Source organism: Armigeres subalbatus, chromosome 1 (assembly GCF_024139115.2).
Source record: "Armigeres subalbatus isolate Guangzhou_Male chromosome 1, GZ_Asu_2, whole genome shotgun sequence".
Classification (NCBI taxonomy): Eukaryota; Metazoa; Arthropoda; class Insecta; order Diptera; family Culicidae; genus Armigeres; species Armigeres subalbatus.
The window spans coordinates 104300174-104323890 of NC_085139.1; the positions used below are offsets into that span (position 1 = coordinate 104300174).

Sequence of the window (23717 nt, forward strand, 5' to 3'; positions counted from 1 at the left end):
TGAGCGTCTATTCTCCATGTCAGGATCGGCTCACAACAGCGTCTGTTCTCCATGTTAGTGGCGGCTGATCAGCGAGGGGCCAGCGAGGGACTCTAAGTGAAACTGAGCACCATGGTCCACCGGGAATGAGGAGGAATGCTCCTCCGGAAATTTAGGGGGTTTGGTGTCAGGCCCTGCAAGTCAGCCTTTAAAGAAACATACGCAACGAATAATCAACAAGAAAGTACGTACCGGAACCATCGGCGAAGACCACTGCGACGAAACTCGGTTCGTAGAACTGCAAATCTCTCAACTTCATCGGGAGCACACGCATACTCGCCGATGTGCTCAAGGATCGTGTATTCGCGCTGCAGGAGGTTTGTTGGAAGGGATCAATGGTGCGAACGTTTAGAGGTAATCATACCATCTATCAGAGCTGCGGCAACACACACGAGCTGAGAACAGCTTTCATAGTGATGGGCGATATGCAAAGGCGCGTGATCGGGTGGTGGTCGATCAATGAAAGAATGTGCAGGTTGAGGATCAAAGGCCGGTTCTTCAACTTCAGCATAATCAACGTCCATAGGCCACACTCCGGAAGCACTGATGATAATAAGGACGCATTCTACGCGCAGCTGGAACGTGAGTACGACAGCTGCCCAAGCCACGACGTCAAAATCATCATGGGAGATTTGAACGCTCAGGTTGGCCAAGAGGAGGAGTTTAGACCGACTATTGGAAAGTTCAGCGCTCACCGGGTGACGAATGAAAACGGCCTACGACTAATTGATTTCGCTGCCTCCAAGAATATGATTATTCGCAGCACCTACTTCCAACACAGCCTTCCGTATCGGTACACCTGGAGATCACCACTGCAGACAGAATCACAAATCGACCACGTTTTGATTGATGGACGGCACTTCTCCGACATTGTCGACGTCAGGATATATCGTGGCGCTCTCATCGACTCTTAACCACTGGTGATGGTTAAACTGCGCCCAAAACTATCCGTCATCAACAATGTTCGGTACTGACAACCGCCGCGGTACGACCTAGAGCGACTGAAGCTACCTGATGTCGCCACTGCATACGCGCAGCATCTTGAGGCAGCGTTGCCGGAAGAGGGCGAGCTCGATGAGGCCCCTCTTGAGGACTGCTGGAATACAGTCAAAGCAGCCATTAACGACGCAGCGGAGAAAAACGTCGGGTATATGGGTCGAAGTCGACGGAACGATTTATCCGGATTATCATGCTTCTTCTTCTTCTTCTTGGCATTACATCCCACTCTGAGATAGAGCCGCCTCGCAGCTTAGTGTTCATTAAGCACTTCCACAGTTATAAAACGCGAGGTTTCTAAGCCAGGTTACCATTTTTGCATTCGTATATCATGAGGCTAAACACGATGATACTTTTATCCCCAGGGAAGTCGAGACAATCTTCAAACCGAAAATCGCCTAGACCGGCATCGGGAATCAAACCCAGCCACCATCAGCATGGTCTTGCTTTGTAGCCGCGCATCTTACCGCACGGCTAAGGAGGACTTTTTTGGATATACCTAATTTAAAATAATAACGGTTCACTCGGATTTCGAATTGCACAGTAAGTATGATGCTCCCTGGTAGTTCCTTCATAGCTGTTATTGCTTGGTATAAGCTGTCAACTGCTTTTCTGTTCTATAGATAAATAAAATTCAAAACTTTGTTTATGTTGGATTAACAGTTGTTATAATCAGGTCGTTTTGTTAATTCTAGACCAACATTTCAAAAGGGCGTAATAGCCAAAATGTTTCACGAATTCTCAGGAGCTTTTGAAAACTTCCTTTGGGATTCCAAAGGTTCTTACGAGCTTCTCAATAGATTGAGTACTCCTAGAAGCTATATCTTACACTTACAAGGGTTTCTTGTTATACAAGGTTATACAAGGGTTTCTTGCACTACTTAGTTGAGATATTCTATATTTTTGTCAGCTCTGTGAAACCTAGTTAAGCGATTTATGTTGACGCACTTTGACCATAGATCACACAGGAATCCAAAAAAAGAATATTTTCAAAATCTCATTAATGCAGAATGCTCATATGACAAGAATAGTTCCAAAAATTCTGCTTATTCTAGGATATTTAGTGTTGCTATTATGCGTCGTTACTGCTGAAAAAAGATTGGGGTTGTATACAAGACACGACCGCTCGACGTAAACTACGTAGAACCAAATATAGTACACTGAACCAACTATTCCGCTCTATATAGAAGAGAAGGAACCATCGACAACCACGACAATACTACCCAGCTTTACATGATTTCGTGACGGTCCCCAGTTTTGAAATTCTCATTTCCCGGGTAGAAGAAAATAGCAAAAGAATAACAAATTTTACTATTAATATATGAATAACAGAATAGCAAAATCTGATGCTAGTTTGTTTGATATAGTTGCTAAAATAACTAAAATAATAGCAAAAATTGTTCGAGCGAATAACTAAAAAATAACTCATTTTGCTAATATAAGAGCAAACCAATAGCAAAATATTTGCAGAGAAGGAAATATCAAAATCAGTTATTATTGATATGTTGAAAATGCAAATGATAAATGAATTACAAATTTTGTTAAGATTACATGATGTGTTCTTCATTTGTTATTCTGCTGTTTCGAACAATAACACATAAATAACAAATTTTACTATTATAACAAAATTTATTGTTACGATGCTATTTTGTTCAATCAAAGTTAATTGCCTATTTCCGGGGATTAAACCACCCGACTTGGACGTTAATTTACAATGTTATGGAAACTCATATGTGAATATGTACGTTATGTGGAAGATATTGATTTGAAAAATGTATTGGAGGTAACCACTTTCCCTTCGATGGGACTCGAACCCATGACCCTACAGTACGCTAGACTGGTGCTTTAACCAACTAAGCTACGAAGGACCTCCGTCGGCCTTCGCAACCTAGCGGCTACTGAACGAGCTCGAGATTCCCAAATTGGACGCATAGTCAAATCACTCGCAATCCATTTCTCAAGCCAATACTTCCACATGTGTATTGTACACGTCCACATTAGAGGAGCGTGAGTATTTAGAATGTCTGGCGGCTATACACACAGGGTTGCCACATATACAGATTTTTCTGTATTTTACAGATTTTTGAGGTAAGGCTGTGACCAAGAATCTGTATATACAGATATACAGATTTTTGGAAAATTTACAGATTTTACAGATTTCTTGATGATTAATTATTTTAGAGCGTCTTAGGGGAAATGCTACAAGGTTAAAAGACTATTATTCTTCCATTTACTTCCACTATTAACTTTTTTATGTATCAACAAGCAGATACGTATTTCGTTTCCTACTTGGAAACTTCTTCAGTGTTTGTTGTCGATAACAAACACTGAAGAAGTTTCCAAGTAGGAAACGAAATACGTATCTGCTTGTTGATACATAAAAAAGTTAATAGTGGAAGTAAATGGAAAAATAATAGTCTTTTAGATTTCTTGAAGATTTTTGTGCCAAAAATCATTGTAAATTTCTTTTATGCTACTTTAAAATGATTTTATTAAAAACTCTTTTGAGATTAACTAATATTCAATTTAAAAATACAGTACATGGTGTCTGGTAGGTTTTGTTCTTAACCCTTAAATGCGCAATGTTGTTTTAAAACAACAAACCGAAAATACGTTTAATGTTAATGATTCCAATGGTTATTTACGTTAAAAATATTTCCGACGATTTCTAAAAAAATCGCCTTACGCTTTAAGGGTTGTTAATTTATGCAGATCCATGATTTCGAAAATCGATCAGATTATGTTCTGGAAAATGTTCAGATTATATTTTAATACATGTGGTCTCAGCAAATGCTCTAAAAATAATACTATAGAATCAGGTATAGCTATCTTAGATCTTAACTGAAATGCTTTGAAACAGTTTATCAGTGCTTCTTTTATGTGTGACTGAATATTAGTCCAATAAAGTTGTTTTACATATGACTATATTGGATCCGTGCCATATGTTATTCGTAAATGAAAAAGCAAACATTGTTGCTTGTATTCCTTTATCCTTGGAAAGAAATGTGCAAAAAAAATGCTAAATATTGAAATGTCTGACTTGTAGTTCCGCATAGTATTTCCGGACTTTATCTTTTCAAACCTAACTTTATTAAAAACAAATATGACTTGGTTCAGATCGATACAGATTTGCAATACAGATTTTTTGACTTGAGATACAGATATAAAGATTTTCCGGGGCAAAAATACAGATTTAAATGTGGCAACCCTGTATACACATTCTTCATCAGCAACGGTACTGATCAAGTGAGGTTGTGTAAGCATTTGCCAGTCGGTCGTCAAGCTCAGACCCGACCGCATTGCGTAGGCAAGAGCACGCAACTCAGGTTCAGTTCAATCAAAGTTAATTGCCTATTTCCGGGGATTAAACCACCCGACTTGGACGTTAATTTACAATGTTATGGAAACTCATATGTGAATACGTACGTTATGTGGAAGATATTGATTTGCTATTTTGTGTTATTTATGAATAACATAGGAATAACAAAACTTGATATAACATCAAAATTTGTTATTATTATGTTATTTGTTTGTTATTCACCTCTACTCGGGTTGACACCCTGTATCCGAGTCTTCCCCTTAGACGTAGTTTACGTCAAAAGAGACGGCAATACAATTTCACTCAGCCTCTGAGTGGTTTAAAACGGGTGTGTATACAGAAGAGAAGGAACCATCCCACGACAATACTACCCAGCTTTAGCAGCATCTCCCACTCTATGAAGGAGTAGGGACTCCACTGTCTAGCGGCTGGGCCACCCCATTCATACAACCCAGTTTAATAATAGATAATACCCTAAAAGTAGGCAATTACCAAGGATTGGAACGCGCTGTATGGGGGATGCATGATGCATGAAAGAACTAAAATTTTCAATAGTCTAGCGTTGATAATCAATAATTTCAATACTACTGGCAAATTGGTGGAAAGTTTACGAATCGATTGATATATAAACATTAAAATCCATTGAAAGATAAAGGACCTATTAATGTTACAAATCTTACATGATTTCGTGACGGTCTCCAGTTTTGAAATTCTCATTTGACACCCTGTATGACGTAGTTTACGTTAAAATCACAAGAATGAAAAACAGGGCAATTCGACTCCGGACTCCGAACATTTGTTTTAAATTGTTATAGATATGTGTACGTACATGTTATGAAGTCAAGGAGCAGTAACCCTATTTGTTACCCGTTCGTTTTTGGTATAATCCCAAAAAATAAACCTCTCCAAGCTATCGATCAAAAAGAATTAATGTCCAAGACTTACATTGCAATACATCACCTCATATTTCAACTCACCAATGGCTATAAAAAGGCAATGCACAAAACAATACACCATTATCAATGGTGCTTATCAAGATTTCATACATCGGTACGCGTTTTATTTCTGTTGGCGTCAACGCCGTTTATCCTAAAGTGTTACTCCTGCGATTTGCGCCAACTCACGCCAACGTGTTTGAAACCAACCCGACGGTCACTGGGTAGCAAAAACCACAATATAATTCTTTGCCGATGACTGCTCGCTCTCTCGCGAGCTCACCTCAGCAGACGTCACAGTTCACACTCAATTATAGAGGTACACATCATTCGGCTCTGTAAGTGGCTTTCCTCTTGTTGTTTGCTTATTTTCGCTCTGTTTAAGGCCTATTAATAAAGCCAGCCAAAACCCCTAGAAACCAATATCTTAGTATCTTCTTCTACTTCTTCGCCCTGACGACAACCGTGGATTACATTGCATATAAGGTAGCACGTTTAACAACACTCCAAAACCGATAAGCCACCGTATCAGTCTCCTATGTTGCTACACACGGCGCTAGCCTTGATTTCGGTGTTATTATCTGGCCACATACAAACAGACAATGCACTACAAAGATCTTCTACGGTGGATTCAAATGCCTTCCCACTTGGTTGGCGAACATTAACTGTGCGATATATCAATTCCAGTAGTTTCAATCATAAAAACGTTTTGATCGGTACGTTTGTTCATCTGTGATCAGACTTTCGATTAACGTTGCCCAACACAGCGCAACCATTTCAATTTTCAATTTCAATCACCTTTATTGCATTCAAATCAGCAAATCTAGCCTAAGGTAGGATAATGCACACTTGTCAAGCGTGCTCCATTCGAAAGAAGCGATCGACCTGCTCCTCTGCGACTCGAATCATACGACTACATTCACTCACGTGCTTTCACAACAAACACGCGCGCGCGTCCATCAATTCCTTCTACATCGGGTCGGTTGTCTCGCATTGGACATTGATTGCAATGCATTGCGCGACCCAGTCCAACAGGTGAAGAGCTATTACAGGGGAACATCCATTAACAGCACGTTACAGAAGGCAATGTCCCACGTTTTTGGTAATGCGACCTTCGAAAATTTGGTTTAATTCGTCATGTTATGTTATTCGAAACATTCCTCCCCTCGAACACCGTAACGCAATTTATGGACATCCCCATAACGTCACCTTTCCAAGTTTATACAACGAAGCAGATCACCGCAATGACACTCACACCGATCGACTCCTTCGGAGATCCGGCCTTGGCAGCGAAATTTCCACACCACACGGCAGAAGTGGTTCGCGTTTGGAATCCGGTCAGAACCTGACAAACGAACAGCCTCAGTTGCTCGTAGGCCCGGAATAGAACGATCGTAACTTTCCGAGATTTCCGCGGCTGAATCACGCACAGCTGGCCGTACACCGATCGTCAGTTTAGTAGTCACTTGCGACGGATAACTATTTTTGAACGTCCAAACACGTCCGGGTGCGGCACAGATCCTGCCGACGACGACAACCGCGGCGAACTGACTGAGCCGATCGAACTGAATGACGTGCTCTGCGCTCGCCGTACATACCACCGCGGCGCGGGCAGTAGACTTTGGTTAATAATTGTGAATGGAACGCGTTGGAGTGCTTGGGCGGCGGAGCTCGTCAAAATGTGGATACCGTAGAATGGGGTGTCTTCGACAAATGTTGGTTTGCAAAAGACCCGCTTAGCATGCTGGCCAAACGGATTTAAATTCAATGAAATGTGATGCTTGCCGCGGATTAAACCTTCCATGTTGTGTATACGCAACCGATTCTTCAAGCATTTCTTCTTTCTCTAACATACACTTTCCATAAAACGAAATACTGGCTAAGATCTAATTCAATAGTTATTTATTACATAATAATTGTAAACAAGCTTTTGAAAATCTATGAATTTTGGGGAACAAAACTTCATGAAGTGATTTCTGTAGAATTTAATACAAATATTGTTTGCCCTTCTGATATGAATGAGCGGGTATCATTTCAATACAAACTGCCCCCTTATTCGCCCTCTATTTGATGCCCTGATGCTCTGGACAAAATATCAGCCGAATCGGTCAACGTGTGGGCGGTTCTAAACTCGTAGGAAGTTTATATGGAAAAATGTATGCAGAAACATCCAAAACCAGTGATTTGCAGTTGGACGGCACAATTTAGGATCAAGAACCATGATACTCATTCAGTTCTTGTAGAATTAAATACAGAATGTTATGCTGAAAACCGCGAGAAGATTGGAGTTTATTAGGCAAAGATATTAGCATTTTACTGGAGTGTTGTAGGGATGAATTTATTTCTTTTCAAAGGTAAAAGAAACGAAATTTGCTCCAACCCCACTTCAGAGAAATGCTAATAACTTAGCCGGGAAAACTCTAATCTTCTTACGGTTTTCTGCATAATATTCTGTATAAAATTCTTCAAGATCTGAATGAGTATCATAGTTCTTCATCGTAAGTTGTGCCGTACAACTGCAATTCACTGTTTTTGAATGTTTCTGCATACAATTTTGCATATAAACTTCCAACGAGTTTAGCACCGCCCAAGCGTTGACCGATTTGGCTTAAATTTTGTCCAGAGCATCAGGACATCGAACAGAACCGAATAAGAGGGCGGCCCACCAAAAAAATTGAAAAAAGTTTTTCCCATACTAATTTGAGCCACCCTAATGTTTATTTTCTTAATGCTATAAAAACGTTATTATAGTTAGCTTAGCTTAGACTGACTGTACATATCAATGGTTGCTACTCCGTGATTGATCAGAGCTGGTGCGAATTGCACTTCGATCCAAGTGAATAGCGGTTAGGATTGACCATCTATTCTCGAAGTGCACGTTCCAGCAGCTCCCAAAAATTGATCAATAACGGCGCCGGCCAAGTTTCTTAATGCTATAAAAACGTTATTATAGTGTATAAAAATAAAAATACATTGGTTAAATAGTGTATAATTTTACAATGTAATGTTTAGATGTGTAGGTTTCAGATTGTGAGAAAATGTTTTTTTAGATTATGCCGCCCAAGCACTCCAACGCGTTTCATTCGCGATATATTAAGTGTACTGTCCGCCGCGGTGGTATGTATCGCGAGCGCAGTGCACGTCATTCAGTTCGATCGGCTCAGTCAGTTCGCCGCGTAAAAATTTGATTCTTTATTAAGTGAAATGAAAAGTACGATGCTCGAAGTGAATAGTGACTAACGAGCACCGAGAAGTGAGAAACGAGATGTTCGAATGAGATGAGAAGTGAGATGTGATGGTTGCGAAGCAAGAAAAACAGAAGCAAGAGGTGAAAAGTGAGAGATGATAGTTGGAAAGTGAGAAGCGAGATGTTGAGAAGTGAGTGGAGAGATAAAGAACAGAAATAGGACAAAAGAAGGAAGCAGAAAAAATAAAGCAGGGGAAAGGAAGAATCTCGTTTCTGACTTCTCGATACTCCTTTCTCACAACAATTCTCACTCCTGATTTCTCACTTCTTACTACTTACTTCTCACTACTCACTTCTTTCTTCGCCAATCTCACTTCTCACTTTCCACTACTTACTTCTCATTTCGCACTTCTCACTGCTCACTTTTTTTTTCCAACTCCACGCATCTCACTTCTCTTTTTCCACGTCTTATTTCTCATTTTTCACTTCTCACTACTAACTTTTTATTTCTCACTTTTCATTTCTATCTACCACTTACTTCTACTACTTACTTCTCACTTTTTCCTTCTAACTAACGGCATTCGGCTAAACTATATAAACTATCGAGTTACAGAACATCGAGTTAGACAGAGTTCACAGTTCACTATATCTTTCGACGAGGAACAAAACCTTATTAAAAACTATGACAAAAATGATTAATTGAATCAAAAAGGTTTATCTCTCGGCTTCATACGAGAAAGGCAGTATCACCACAAGGAAAATTTATTTCGAAATTAAAAAAAATAAACATTTTTGGTGCGCGTATTTTAAGGAATGAGTTCCTAAAAAAATACAATGAAACCTGCAGGGTAATTAGAAGGTTTTATGAAAAAAAACGGAACACTCACACTTAAATCATTTCACAGATTTCGGTGAATTTTGCTTCAATTCACCGAAATCTCAACAGCAGATTTGTTCGGTAATTATTTCACTGATTTTCTGCGGTATTTTCCTTTGTTAAAATTTTTACCGAACAGTTCTGCTGTTGAGATTTCGGTGAAATTTCACAGAAATCTGCGATTTATTTTAAGTGTGCTGCTCGCAGAGTCCTGCTGCAACAAGGACATGATCGAAGATTCGCTTTATCCCCATCGACCGGTTCACAAGATCACGTGGCTCTCCCATGATAGCTTTATTGGAAATCTAATTGGCCACATCTGCGTCGGCCTAAATTGAAACGGAACCTCCTTCGTCACTGCTACCTCCAACGGAATAACAAGACAAAGTGGAAACATAAAAAAATCAACATGGCAGGGTATCTTCTTCTTCTTATATACATAAAAATGAATTTCTGTCTGTCTGAACCTTATAGACTGCGAAACTACTGAACCGATCGGCGTGAAAATTTGTATGCAGAGGTTTCTGGGGGCGGGGAAGGTTCTTAAGATAGTTCGAGACCTCTCCCCCTTTGGAAACATCAATTTCTTCATAACTCGAGAATTAATCTGAGAATAAATCAATTTTAGGAGAAACGAAGTTCGTCGGGTCTGCTAGTAGATAATAAAACTTATTTTTTTTGTAAAACGTCAGAAAAAAACAAACCATGCAATGCTTGATCTGCGGATGAGCAATGGTTGTTAAATAAGAATGGGCTGCTTATAAATAAATCGGAATGCCTATCTCACGGCGTGTTCAGTAGAACAATATTATCACAAAAAATGAGCATGGCTAAAATTTCAACTACGTGAAAATATAGCTTCTTATCTTTCATTTCCTGGGTATTTTAAAAAAATCTACCGGGGGTCCCGAACAACTTTTTTTTCCTTTCCAAATGGAACCTGCATTCTAATCTAATACCAACTGCCAGTCACGAGTCCCTTACGAGTTGACTCGTCATTTATTTTTTTAACTATTTTTCATGAATTAAATGCAAGGAATGAATATTCTTCATGTTCTTTTATTTTGAACCTAATTTAAAAGGCTCAAATATGGAAAAGCATGACGCATTATTAAGTTCAACATTTGGCTAGCAAACATACTGCTTCGCAAGGGTTGAACCCACTAATATTTTTAACAGTGTTTGTTTAGTTTCAATTTTATACTTTTTGGATTTAAATGAAAATTAGCGAAATTCGTAGAAATTATTCCAGATAATTGAGAAATTTCAAATTGATTGTTTGAGCTCAAAAAACGACAGGATTCCGACATTCAAGACATAACGATTTCTGAAAACCTAATGATTTTTTATAACATTTCCAAGATAATATAAAACTATTTTAACCTATCGAGATAAGCATGCCAAGACCATGCTGCAGGTGGCTGAGTTGTATTCCCGGGTCGGTCTAGGAAATGTTTAGGTTAGACCAGAGGTTCCCAAACTGTGGGTCGCGACCCCCAGGGGGGTCGTGGGCTGTTCAGTGATGGGTCGCGAAAGACAAATCCTAATTCATAATTTTGTTACTATTTTGTCCCACAAATCTATTCCATATTTTGAATTAGGATCTAACTAATGATTAGATGATTAAAGAACAACAAACCTGACGATGTCAACGGCCTTTTTTTGTTATACGATATTTGGACAAGTAGAAAGAAGTCCTATACAATCCAAATGTAAGCCCCGAACCCAATCCCGATCTAAATCAAATCCAAATCTATTTAAAATCCAATCCAAATCTAATTCAAATCCAATCCAAATCTAATTCAAATCCAATCTAAATCCAATCCTAATCAAATCGAAATCCAATTCAAAATCAGTCTGAATCCAACCCAAGTTAAATTAAAATTCCATCCAATCCAATCCAAAAAATTGGCGAAATTTTGACAAATACAATGATGGAAAATAAAACAATTTATTATAATTTGTCCAATCTAACGCGAACTCATTTTTATCTAATTTCACAAAATCAATGCATTTGGTACCTGGTGGGTCGCAAGCAATATGGGATTCTGCTAGGTGGGTCGCATATCCAAAAGTTTGGGGACCTCTGGGTTAGACATTTCCTCGGCATTTCTATGTGGGATGGTTTTATAAAGATATTTTTGGTTTTGAAAGTAAGGAATACATTTTATTCTATGGAGTTTTTATAAATATTAACGGGACTTAATAATTAGTAAAGCTTTTCTAAATTACGCTTCTGATCATTGTTGAGCTAGATTTTTTCCACTAGATAGATGAATAAAAGTAAAGCTCATCGATTACTTCAAAGTCTGGTGGTTGTACCAAGAGTCATGAAAGTAAGTGTCTTTTTATAAGAAGATGCATTTGATGCATAGGGCAGGAGATTGATTTTCGTATACTGGTTAACTTTTCTGAACTCTTAGGCAATTTAGATTTTTTTAGAGTCATCCCTTCAGCACGATTTTGTGTCTAAAATTCAAACTCTTCTCCAAAACTTCTAAAACTACCCTGGTTCTGATCGTCCAGGTTTTGTGTTTGCGTTTTATGTTGGTGGTATTCGGCTTGACCAAATAATTGAACGTTATTGAAAGTGATTGCCAAAAGCAAAATAGCAATAATGCGACAACACAATGAAAAGTGGACTAATTTTTAAATTGGTAATGAATTTCAAGTGAAAATAATCGTTTCGAATGAGTATTTCTCCAAGCTCACGCAGTGCAATATCATAGAAAGTTGCATGTTTGCCACAACATTTGTAGTAAAATGAATTTGCTTGTCTGGATGAATCACTCGTTCTCATGATATGATCTACATATTCAATATCAGTACATATTTTTAAGTTTTTTTTTATACCCATGTCACTTTTTGTTGAAATCAGAAGAGATTTTATTTTAAACTAAAAGCTAGATATTTACTTCCATTTTTGCCTTTATTGTGTACTTAACATGACTCATTTTTGCGCTCATCTGTTTACCGTATATCAATTGAAATCTGATTTCTATTTGAATGAGGTATTAAGGATTTCTATGAGCATGTTGGATAGTTTTTAGTGATAAATTGAAGTTACACAATCAAAAATACGACAGAAAGAAAAGTGTAAAAAGTGAATTATGTGTATCTACATTACTTCTCCTTCTTCATTTTGGCATTACATTCCCCACTAAGACATTGCCGCCTCACAGTTAAGTGTTCAATCAGCACTTCCACAGTTATTAACTGCGAGGTTTCTAAGCCAAGTTACCATTTTTTTTACCATCAAATTTACCACCAAAGTTTCAATTTTGGTATATATTTGGGAAAGAATTGGATGTATATGTGCATAAGATGACAATGCAGAGCATAATCTCCATCCAAGCCTTTCTTAGCTGTTTGCAGGGGATAAAATAAATATATCGAGTTCTTCGTCATGCACTTTGACGCTTGAGCTCCAACAAACTATTAATTTAGACTATAACTTGGTAATTTCGGTACCCCTGAGTTTATATAAGATTAGTGGAATAAAAAAATCCAGGTCTTAAAACTTAAAAATTGGTCTTAAAACTACAAACATCCGTTTCAGGGAGAAAAATGTTGTTCGAGACCCCTCGGTAGGTTTTTTTCAAATAGTCACGAAATGAAAGCTTAAGAGCTATATTTTCACGTAGTGAAAGTTTTGGCGATGCTCATTTTTTTGTCATACAGGTCCCCCATACACACGCCGTGATCTAAAGTATTCTGTTTTTCAATTAACCACAATCTCAAAAATTTGAAAAAAAAACCTTCGAATTTTTTTGTAATCAAAATATTCTACATCTCTTATAACACACCGTTTATTATTCCCATGAATCTAGCTTTCATTTCGTCGACAGCTGTTGTCTTCTCCCAAACAATGAACAAAGTGCTGATATCGATATCAGATCAATGGTCATTATCTCCTCATTGGGGAATTGAATTTGCGGGTTGCAAGGAGTCATCGACATGAGAAAAGAGCTAGATGGCCATGCCAACGGGAACCGCCATTAAACTTTCCGTCTGTTTTTAAGGGCTCCCAAAAACTTAAATTCAATTTATTTTTATTTTTTTTGGTTTTTAACAATAGTTTTTGGTTGGCTTTGGTTGGCCTTTAAGCCCTTCAGCTTTGGTTTTGATTCATCTTATTTAACATTATAGCCTTAAAAGGCACGATTTAATTTATATAATTTGATAACCTAACTGACAATTCACACTAATATTTACAAAAAAATGATAACCTAATTGGGTTGATTTTCTATAAAACCGTCACAGGAGACCCACGTGAATTTGTGGGAAGCCGACGAGGGAAGAGCGATCACCATGTCATTATTACCACAGAATTCTACGAACAGACCTCCGTTTTCGGCTTCCCATAATGCGCTCATGTTTTGAGTTGTCGGTCCATAAGGTTACGTGGGTCTCACGTGACGGCTTTACAAAAAATCAAATCGACCACATAGACCAATAAACGTAGTCGAAATTAATTTATTGGTGATCACTAGAGATGTCGCAAATTAATCGATTACTTCGATTAATCGATTCATGATAATCGAATAAGATTCAATTTGGGCGAAGTATGAGCTTGCGAGAGTTATGCGTGAAGAGATTTAACGCGCTCTTGTATGAATATCTGAAAATATGCCACGAATCAATAGAACTGTTTACGCTTGCCGAACAGCACTTTAGCAGGTTGAAATCGCTTGGTACAGTGATCACCACGTCACTATCCAAGCCGTTCCTGGGTGGACGTTAGGCAGAATAACAGCGATTTCAACAATGCTTGTTCTCTCATATGGCCCTCTGCTAATCTTTAGTTTCTATTCATTTCACACTTGACGCTCGCTTGCGGAGTCAATCGAATCTGTATCTTCATTACTTTCATCTACTCCCTTTCGGTTTGAGTAGTATAATTATCACCGAAAAAAGCCAATAAATTAATTTCGATGAAGTCACGCGGTGATCAAAGCTTTCCTAATTATTCAATAAACGTAGTGCCGATATCGCGTCTGATCATCACCTCCTCATCGGTGAAACACACCTGCGCATTGCGCGGATTCGTCGGCAGGAGGAGGTAGTTGGTCGACGGTTCAACACACGCCGACTGGACGATGCCACTGTGAAACGAGACCTGGAGGAAGATAGAGAAGCGAAGAGAAGCCAAAGCCGCGATGGAGCGAATAAAACCAGCGGAGCCACAGTGTTAGGCCGTCAACGATACTCGTATCTGGAAAAGGAAGTGAAATGCTCATATCGACGGAACAAGCGAGCGTGGGCGGACTATCTGGTCGACGAAGGAGAGAGAGTCGCAGCAACCGGGGACATTCGCCTCCTCTACGACGCTTAAGCGGGACGGAGATGAATGCAACGATGCCTGTGAAAGACACGAATGGTCAGTTATTGATCGGCCCAACTGAAACGCTGGTTCAAGCATTTCGAACAATTTTTCAAGTGCCAGCCAGGCCACAACCACCTCGGCATAATCTGCCTAGTATCCAACGTGTAACACGCGTCAATACCGAAGCTCCATCACTGCTAGAGATTCAAACAGCCATCCAAAACATGAAATCGAACAAAGCCCCAGGGGTCGATCGCATGTCAGCCGAGATGCTCAAAGCTGACATGACATCCGCTCAACTACTGCACCGTGTATTTTGTAATATCTGGGACACCTTTTTCTGACGCCTGGAGGCAAGGTATCTTAGTGAAGGTGCTTAAAAATGATGACCTGACTGTATGCGATAACTGCCGAGGTATTATGTTGCTGTGTAACGTTCTCAAAGTTATCCTCACTTGGATTCAGGAAAACATCGATGCGACTCTCCGGCGGTAGCAGGCCGGATTCCGTGCCGGAAGATCCTGTGTGGACCATATTGTCACGTTCCATATCATTCCTGGAGCTGGTCAATGAATTCTAAGGATCCCTTTACTTGGTATTCATTGACTATGAAAAAGCTTTCGACTTTCGTCTCAATCACGAGAATATGTGAGGCGCCCAGAGATGCAAGAGGGTCCCTGAGAAAGTCATTTGCTTCATCGGGGCATAGTACGAGGCCTTTTCTTGTAGGGTGCTGTACAATGGGGTTTGTCCGACCCAATCCGGGTCGTAGCTGGTGTGAGGCAAGGATATATTCTATCACCGCTACTATTCCTCATCGTAAACGACAACATACTGGTACGTGCCCGAGCAGGAGCGACGACCTAGATAACAAAAGTTAGTATGATTACGCTAGCGAAACATGGTGTGTACCAGTGGAGAACCCCTAAATGGCTTCATGTGTTCATAAACAGATGTCTGCAGTACATAACTCCTGCCTGGTGGCCTCACAAATGGATCTCAAACAACTAGCTTCATCGTCGTTGTCACTTCTGTTGCCGATAGCAACAGAAGTTCAGGATCACTGGGTCGGCCACAACTTACGCAGTGATGGAAACGAAATCTGTGGACAAGCACTAGACTGGAACCCAGCTGAGCATCGCTGTAGAGGCAGACCCAGAGACAGTGTATTGGATTGGAAGGCAGTGGTGCTGTGGTGTAGTAACCGCTTCCCGTTCCAGAGGTCACGAGTTCGAATCCAGAGTATGGCGTTTTGCTTTTACGGGCAACAGGGACTATGTCCAAGGGCCTGATGACCCCTCCCCTAGGTATCTGTGAGTCAGGGGGCCTACCAGGTAGTGATGGGGTTTGGTAGTGGGCTCTGCCAAATCTCTATAAAAAGCTGCATGAGTCCGTAAGCAGGCCCTATCAAAGCGACCGTGTGCCGCTCAAAGCACGCAATAGCCCAGGGAGTGCCAATGGGCACATCAAGATTAACGCCAGTGATATCCTGATTATGGCATACTGGCTGCATGTCTACTGGCTTTGTCTTTGGATATTGTAATACTGTGAAGCGAGGGCTGGTAGTCGGGTCATTCTATTCTCTTAGTAAGGCCGGGTTACACTGACCTGAAACGGCGAATGGGCTAATGGCCAGGCTGTCTTCCGTCCCGTAAAACCATGGCGGGCCTTATATCACGCGGTACCATTCTGCCACCAGTATGACCAACTGCCTGGGAGTAGGCTCAGATGCACATTCCTGACTTGCGCTGATCTGGCTCTGAACACGCAAGTGTCAACCCTCGCATGGCCTCCCTGCATGTCGCAAGGTATGTATAGATAACCATGGGATCACAATAGGCGACTACTCCAGCAGAATTCTATAGCAGCCGTAAGGGGGACCCAATAGCAATGATTTTTTCAAATTCAAACAAAAATACCGTTGAGAATGTTGATGGCGAGTTTGGGGAAAAGGATAATCCTTTCACCAGACGAAGTAGCCTTAATAGGTCACCCCAAAGATCGCCGGGGGAAGGCGACGGGGAGGCTCATGGTGGGTCTGAGGATGTGCCGGTTGATGTAAAAATGGACGGCCCTACTCTAACCCAGGTCATCAAGTCGTTGATGACCAGCCACGAGGAAGGCGGCGGCCAGAAAATGGAGGTGATCACGGACATTACGGACGTGATTATGTCTTTTCTGGACAACCGTTGCAGATATAGTAGGGACTTCAAACAGACCGTACTAACACCGACGAACCGACGTGTCACTGGCGCTCTCTGATTGTCTCACACTTTTTAACGGTCGTTCGATTTTGCGGGCGATCACTCCTGTCAAATGAGCTAAGACACAACTCCGCTGCTATGTTAATACACGTAGCTTGGTGGCTGAGCTATGAAAACTTCGCGAGCCATTATGGAGGTGATGATAGTGTTCGATGATTTTTCATCATGGCGTCGTGGGCAGTAAATTTGAATTATTTTCCATGGGGTGACACGTCGGTTCGTCGGTGGTACAACCCTCTGCTCGGTGGTGGTAGATGCGAAGTCGGAGTGGAGGTCCCTACTAGAGGACAGTAAGGAGGCAGAACGGAAGATTCGCCTTCTTACTGAGGAAAAAGAGTTGGCGATAAGCCAGGCGGCAAAGGTCAGTGAGGAGGCTGAATCAAAGATTCGTCGCCTCACTGATAAGAAGCGGTTGGCCGAGAGCCATACCGCAGAACTTCGAAACGCATGGCCGTTAGCGGAAAAACTCCGAAGCTAAGTAATGTCGTGCAGGCCGACCTGAATGAAGCTAAATCGAAAGCAGTTCCTCCACCAAGGAAGGAAACTGTATCACGCCGTGCAAATTCCCGACCCTAATGAACAGAGGAAGTCAGTGCCTCCACCTAGGAGGGCAACTGAAGTACGCCGGGACGATGAACAACCCTGGACTGTGGTTGTGAATCCCAAGAAGGCGAAGCGACGAGCGAAAGAAGCCGCAGGCAAGGAGGCAGGTGGAACGCATCTTACATCTGCTAAGAAGGGTAGAGCCCGTATTGCAAAAGGTGCGCCTTCCAATGGCAACGGTAAGCGGAAAGACAGAGGCGAAGCAATCATTGTCAAGTCTGACGATAAAAGCTATGCCGATGTCTTGAAGGCCATGAGGAGCGACGATAAGCTTACGATAATTCTCCCAAGCAACACGACGGAGTAATTTATATTGCTGACCAGGTACTCCGAGTTGGTATACCCTTGCTTCATATGGACTGGGTAAAGCTGATCGCAATATCTTCTCGCCTTGTCGTGACGAGCAGTCTTGTGCACGGCCACTGGTTCCAGGCTGCAACATTCAAGTTGAGCTTTGAACTCCTTTTCCTCATTTCATGCCTTCAGCGACTTCGACTTCCAAGTTGGTCATGAGTATGATACTCTTGCTTGTGGACCTCAAAGAACTCCAAGACTGATATATACTCGAAGTCAAAGGGACCATCGAGATAGAACAGATCGAGGAATGGAAGAAAAATTGAAATGGGTACTAGATCCGAATAAGCTTGTTGCTGTGAAAAACGACAACAAAACAAATGTCATTTCTTATTGTTGATGTGTTTGTTATAAGGCTTGCTGACGTTTAGTCATCTTTCTTTTTCATGCGCACAGAAAGGATAGATTTTATTTTCATCGGGAAACGCTTCGGAAGCGTTACTGACGTTAATCATCTTTCTCTTGCACGCGCACGGAGGGGATAGGATTTGCGCTTGAAAGAGAAGGATGAGTAAACGTCAGCAAGCTCTATAAGGGTTGCTAACGTTTAATCATCTTTCTCTTTCAAGCGCAAAGGAAATCCAATTCTTCCTCGTCAGCAAGCTCTATTGTTCAAAGATGGTCTAATAGCCTAAAAGTTTGAACATATCGACATGAGAAGAGTGAATCCTGAACATAATATGATCAGAACACATCGAGATAGAGAGATATCGAGATAGAGAGGTTATCGAGATGTAGAAAGCCAGAATGTATGTAGACTAAAGGGACCGAGTAAACACTCGTTCGCTGTACGGGACTTGAATGACCAATTTGGAGAAAGACGAGCATCAAACGGAAGTCTGATTTTCACCGAAATATGCTGCTGCCTAACCATAAAGTGCAGCAGTAGGGAAGGTTGATAGCAAGATGGCCTCATCGGTCCGCGCCATAGGCCGGGACATCGAAGCAACTAGCCAACTGATGCTGAAGTACCTTGGCAAGATGGACATTGTTATGACGTATGTGGATGCAAAAGTCGAGGCCAATGAAGTCTGTTTGCATGAAATCGCCCAGATGAAGTGGTCGAAGTTGGCGGTGGAAAATAACTGAAAAATGATTGACTCTACCAAAGCTCGCCCCTGCAAGAGTACGCACTTAGTTTTCAATCGATCATGTGGCCCTTATGAAGCAAGCTTCTGCATATCAAATCAGTGTCGATGATTCATATACTCTTCCTTTATGTTACCCAGTGGAAAAAATATTGAAATTATTGAGATTCGTTTTAGTAGAACCCTTATTGCAGGACAAGTGAAAAACGCACTCTTACCCCACCGGTGGGGTAAGAGTACGCATTTATCCAATCATGTGCTTTAAGTATATATTAACACAAATAAGAGTTAATAACATTCAATTGATGTTTAATGAGCATATATTAGAGAATGTTTAAAGATTACGTAACTCTTAAAGGGGGAGGGGGTCCTAAAAATGTGCACTTTCATACGAAAAACCATTGTTTTTTATATATACAAAAAACTACAGAGGTAAAAATATATATCAGGTTTCGCGTGGCGTATACAAAGGCATTTTCCTTAAAGAAAGTCCACTAATCACGTAACGTAAAATTTGGCTATTTCATCACCCCTCCCCCTATCTTACACTATTTGTATGAATCCTCTAAAAATTATATGGATCGTCACACATCTCACAACCCCTCCCAGCCTAACGTTGCGTAATTTATGAATGTTTCTTTTGATTAAATGAAATTATCATTTAGATGAAATTGTGTTTTCGTACTATGTTTAGGTGTACAACAAGTCTTAATACAATTTCATTATTTCGCTTCAGTGCTTTGTTCGCTAAGTCAACTTATCATAAGAACTTGTGATAATTTCAAATTCTGTCCCTTTTTTTTAGTTGCGGATCTTTACGCTGCGGAAGAAGTCTTTTTTCGGCCGGAGATACGGGTTTGACATCATAACTTGAAGATTCATATGCGTACTCTTGCCCCACCGGTTCCTGCGTACTTTTACCCCACAGTCCCAAAAACTATTCAAGTAATGGTTTTGACTTCTTGGAAAACCAACCGGATTGGTGTTCTGTACCATAAAGTACTCTATACAATAGGTTATCGAAATGGTATAATGTTCACCTGATTGAACGTATATATGGTAATGAAATACTAGTTGCAGAAATCCAATTATTTTTAGCAAAATGACCAAAAAGTTAACTTTCTCCATATCTCCCTTGTTGTTTATTCAAATCGTTTACAATTACACATGATAATAGTTGGCCAGAATACCTGTCAAACTGATACAGTGCTGCTAGTTTATCTTTTTTATTACTTAAAAAAATCGAAAACGTACTCTTACCCCACGCGCACTCTTGCCCCACTCTACTCTACGACTAAAAAATAAAAGTTTGAGCAAATCACAAACAGAAAATCTACAAAATAATTTCAACTGGAAACAGCTAGGTACGCCAAGTCAATGAGAAAGGGAAGGAAACTGCTGAATTTGCCAACATCCACCTTTTCATCGGCAATGGCTGAGGTTCCGGTTAACTGTCATAAGGCCACCTGGTAGGATGTCGAAGCATTTTTGCAGAACGCTTCCTATTTGGTAATCGGTAAATGTATTTCATGACGATCTCAACTGTTCAAATAGATGAAAGTACTTAGAGGTGGCGAGCAGCTGTGGGTTAGGATTACGAATCTATGACAAAAGGTCGAAAGGACAAAAGGTCGAAAGACAAAAGGTCGAAAGACAAAAGGTCGAAAGGACAAAAGGTTGAAAAGACAAAACGTCGAAAGGAACAGAAGATCGGAACATTTGGCAAAAAAGTTGCTCTTTTATTTAAAACTATTTTTGGCAACTAAATAAAATTCATTCAATGAGTGCAAATAATAGATGAATATCTAGGTTTTATGAATGTCACTTCGATCTGTCAAAATAGTGTACTCCACAGGCACGCAGGCGTGTAATATACGTCGGTGTATTTGATGTGCGGCGTGCACCATTTTGACAGATCGAAGTGACATTTAGAAAACTCAACATCCATCTATTAGTTGTACTCACTGAATAAATTTTATTTAATTGTTAAAAATAAAAAATAAAAATAGTGAAAAATAAAAGAGCAGAGTTTTTGCTAACTGTGTAGTGCAACTTTGGTGCTAGATTGACTTTCTTCGTTTAATTTCCTTGTCCATTTCAACCTTTTGTTTCTTTCGACCTTTTGTCCCGTTCGACGTTCTGTCCTTTTCGACCTTTTGTCCCGTTCGACGTGTTGTCCTTTCGACGTGTTGTCCTTTCGACCTTTTGTCCCTTTCGACCTTTTGTCCTTTTCGACCATTTGTCCCTTCGACCTTTTGTCTTTCGACCTTTTGTCCTTTCGACCTTTTGTCTTTCGACCTTTTGTCCCTAACCCTAGGATTACAGTACCCAATCGTAGATTTAATATCGGTGCACTATATTTGCGGTGCACTATATTTGCGTCGTAAACATGATACGGTACAGCGATAATCAAATCAGTTCCATTGGCGCAGTGTTTTCGCTGTTGAACAACAACGATTTGGCGCTCTAGTATGGTGTATAAAATCAATCAGGACTGGTTTGGAATGTGACCAATAACGAGCTTCCGTCAATTAACTGTTTGAGATCGCACATGCCGACACAATGCTTGAATCTACTTTGGGATAGCATTCTACACGTCTTTTGGATTTTTTCAAATTCTGTCTTTTGGATTTATTCAAATATTGAGTTTACGCCAAGAAAAAATCCACAAAAAATAGAATCAAAATAAGGTTGTAATTCAAATGTTGTGAAAATAGACAAAAAAATGATAAAATCTATCCGCATAAAAAGTATCCGAAACTGGAAACACTGATATTTCCGTCTTAATTCAGTTTGAAAACATAAAAAGTCCTTCGGCGTTCGATTTCAACAGAGTGACTCTCGTTCCTATGATGCAAGCACTTACGCAGATCAAGTGGCAAGCAACAATTGTTGTTAACGTTGCTGTTACAAATGTTATAGAAGACGTATGCAGCAAAGACTCCTTCGAAATCCTACACCAGGCCGGACTGGTCATTCAAGTCAAAAAAAATCCCAAATTTTTCCCCCAGTGGTGATTATGCCTTTCTCGATACAATCTGTTGAACTCGAATAGGGGAAGAGGCTCCAAAACTAAAAAATGCTTGCTCCTACGGGTTTTCAGGGACAGGAACAGTTTTTCGAAAATCATTTTTGATTTGTTTGATACCCATATTGTGTGGATACAATTGGTTGATTTTTTATCCACTTCAATGGGACTTCGTAGGACTACCATAACCATAATATTTAATATACGTGAGAAATAAATACACCCAGTTTTTTTTACACGGTTTGGTTTTAGTCGTTTAAGACCTTCAGCGTCAATGAAACAATGAGTTGAACCCACGAAAAAAATCAAAGAACATTCAGGGGGTATTTAAAAAGCTGTGAAAGTTCAGGTTAACCGAAAAATTAATGAATTCCGACCGCATAAAAAAACCTGGATGTACTGGAAAAAATATTCGGTTTTTCTATTTGAATTCATACTTTTTGCTTTATTAAAATTGTTAGTGGGCATTAATAGAATGGAATGTTCATTACAGATTATTCTTCTTTTCTTCTAGTAACAATTAAATGCAGATTGATCCTGAGTTGGAATTTTTAGCTTTCCTCTACCGATGGCAATTCCGACCATGAACCATTGTAGATTTAGGTTTCATTGTCCCAACTAGGTCAAGTAGTGGTTCCAAACCACATAATCAGACCCATACCGGAGTTGGTATTTACTCGATCTGAATAGATTCGATGGCGATTTCATCCACCAACCTTACCAACCCACTTGATCCAACAAGGTTTCATAGTGATTCCGACCATCGATTAACTCACTCCATATTGACCAAACTAAGATTATTAGTTACTTCATATGAACAACCAAACCACAACAGATTTGAATTTTTCTTGATTAGGACTGATAGCGATTCCGAACACCAATCAATCCACTTTAGAGCTGGGTTTCACTAACCCAACTAGGCCCAATGGTATCTCCAAACCATTGAAAGACTCTCTCCAGCGTTGGATTTGTCTTGATCTGAATAGTTCCAATGGCGATACCTAGCTCTATTTTGAGCTTTCCTTGTTTTTTTTTTCCTAGACTAGAGTTGGACTTTCTTGACCCATCTACTAGATCTAACAAGGCGTAGATTTGGGAGAGAAAAAATTGCGTTTGTTTATTTTCGTTAAAAAATTCTAGGAATTTTGTGAATATTTAGCCCTTGAATGTAAAATTTGCGCTTTTTAATTCCTTTAGAGAAAGAAGGGCGCCCAACGATGGTTTCGCCAAGGGCGATGGGAATCTACGCGACGGCTTTGTATTTAACTGTTGCATCACTCAAGAAAAACCAATCATTAGATGTATATGCCAACCCACATGGATTTTGCAATGAGTTTTACCCAATGAATAGTATGTGTGTAGCCGATAAATCTTCTCCTATGTTTAGTAACATCAAAATAATAAGTGCCTAATATGGAATCCATAAAGTTGGCACGTACTTTTGATAGTATTTACTAATGAAATATATTTATTGATTGAATAAATTTGATCGTTATTTATCCTGTGTCTTTCGATTTTGTTAAAAATGCAGATCAATAAGAAAGAACAGAAAAGGCATATTTTATTCTCAGATATTTAACCCGTAAATGCCCAAGACGAGCTTTTAATTTCGAAAACCATATATCTCTGAGGTTTTTAGAGGTTTTCACTCGGAATTTTCACTAAAATCAAGGGGAATACATGTACTTTTGGGCACATGCA

The 23717-nt window shown here is 40.0% G+C and overlaps 1 protein-coding gene across 3 annotated transcripts in view; it reads right to left on the reverse strand.

Annotated features, from left to right (window-relative positions):
* Positions 1–23717, reverse strand: part of LOC134203966 (atlastin) — a 95315-nt gene that overhangs the window by 56673 nt on the left and 14925 nt on the right. The window contains exon 1 of one of the 3 annotated variants that reach the window (XM_062678812.1): positions 6545–6836. The exons of the other annotated variants lie outside the window; for them this stretch is intronic. The gene's annotated coding sequence lies outside the window, so the exon portion shown is untranslated. Of the gene's footprint in view, positions 1–6544; positions 6837–23717 lie in introns of those variants that run through there. 3 annotated transcript variants of the gene reach the window in all.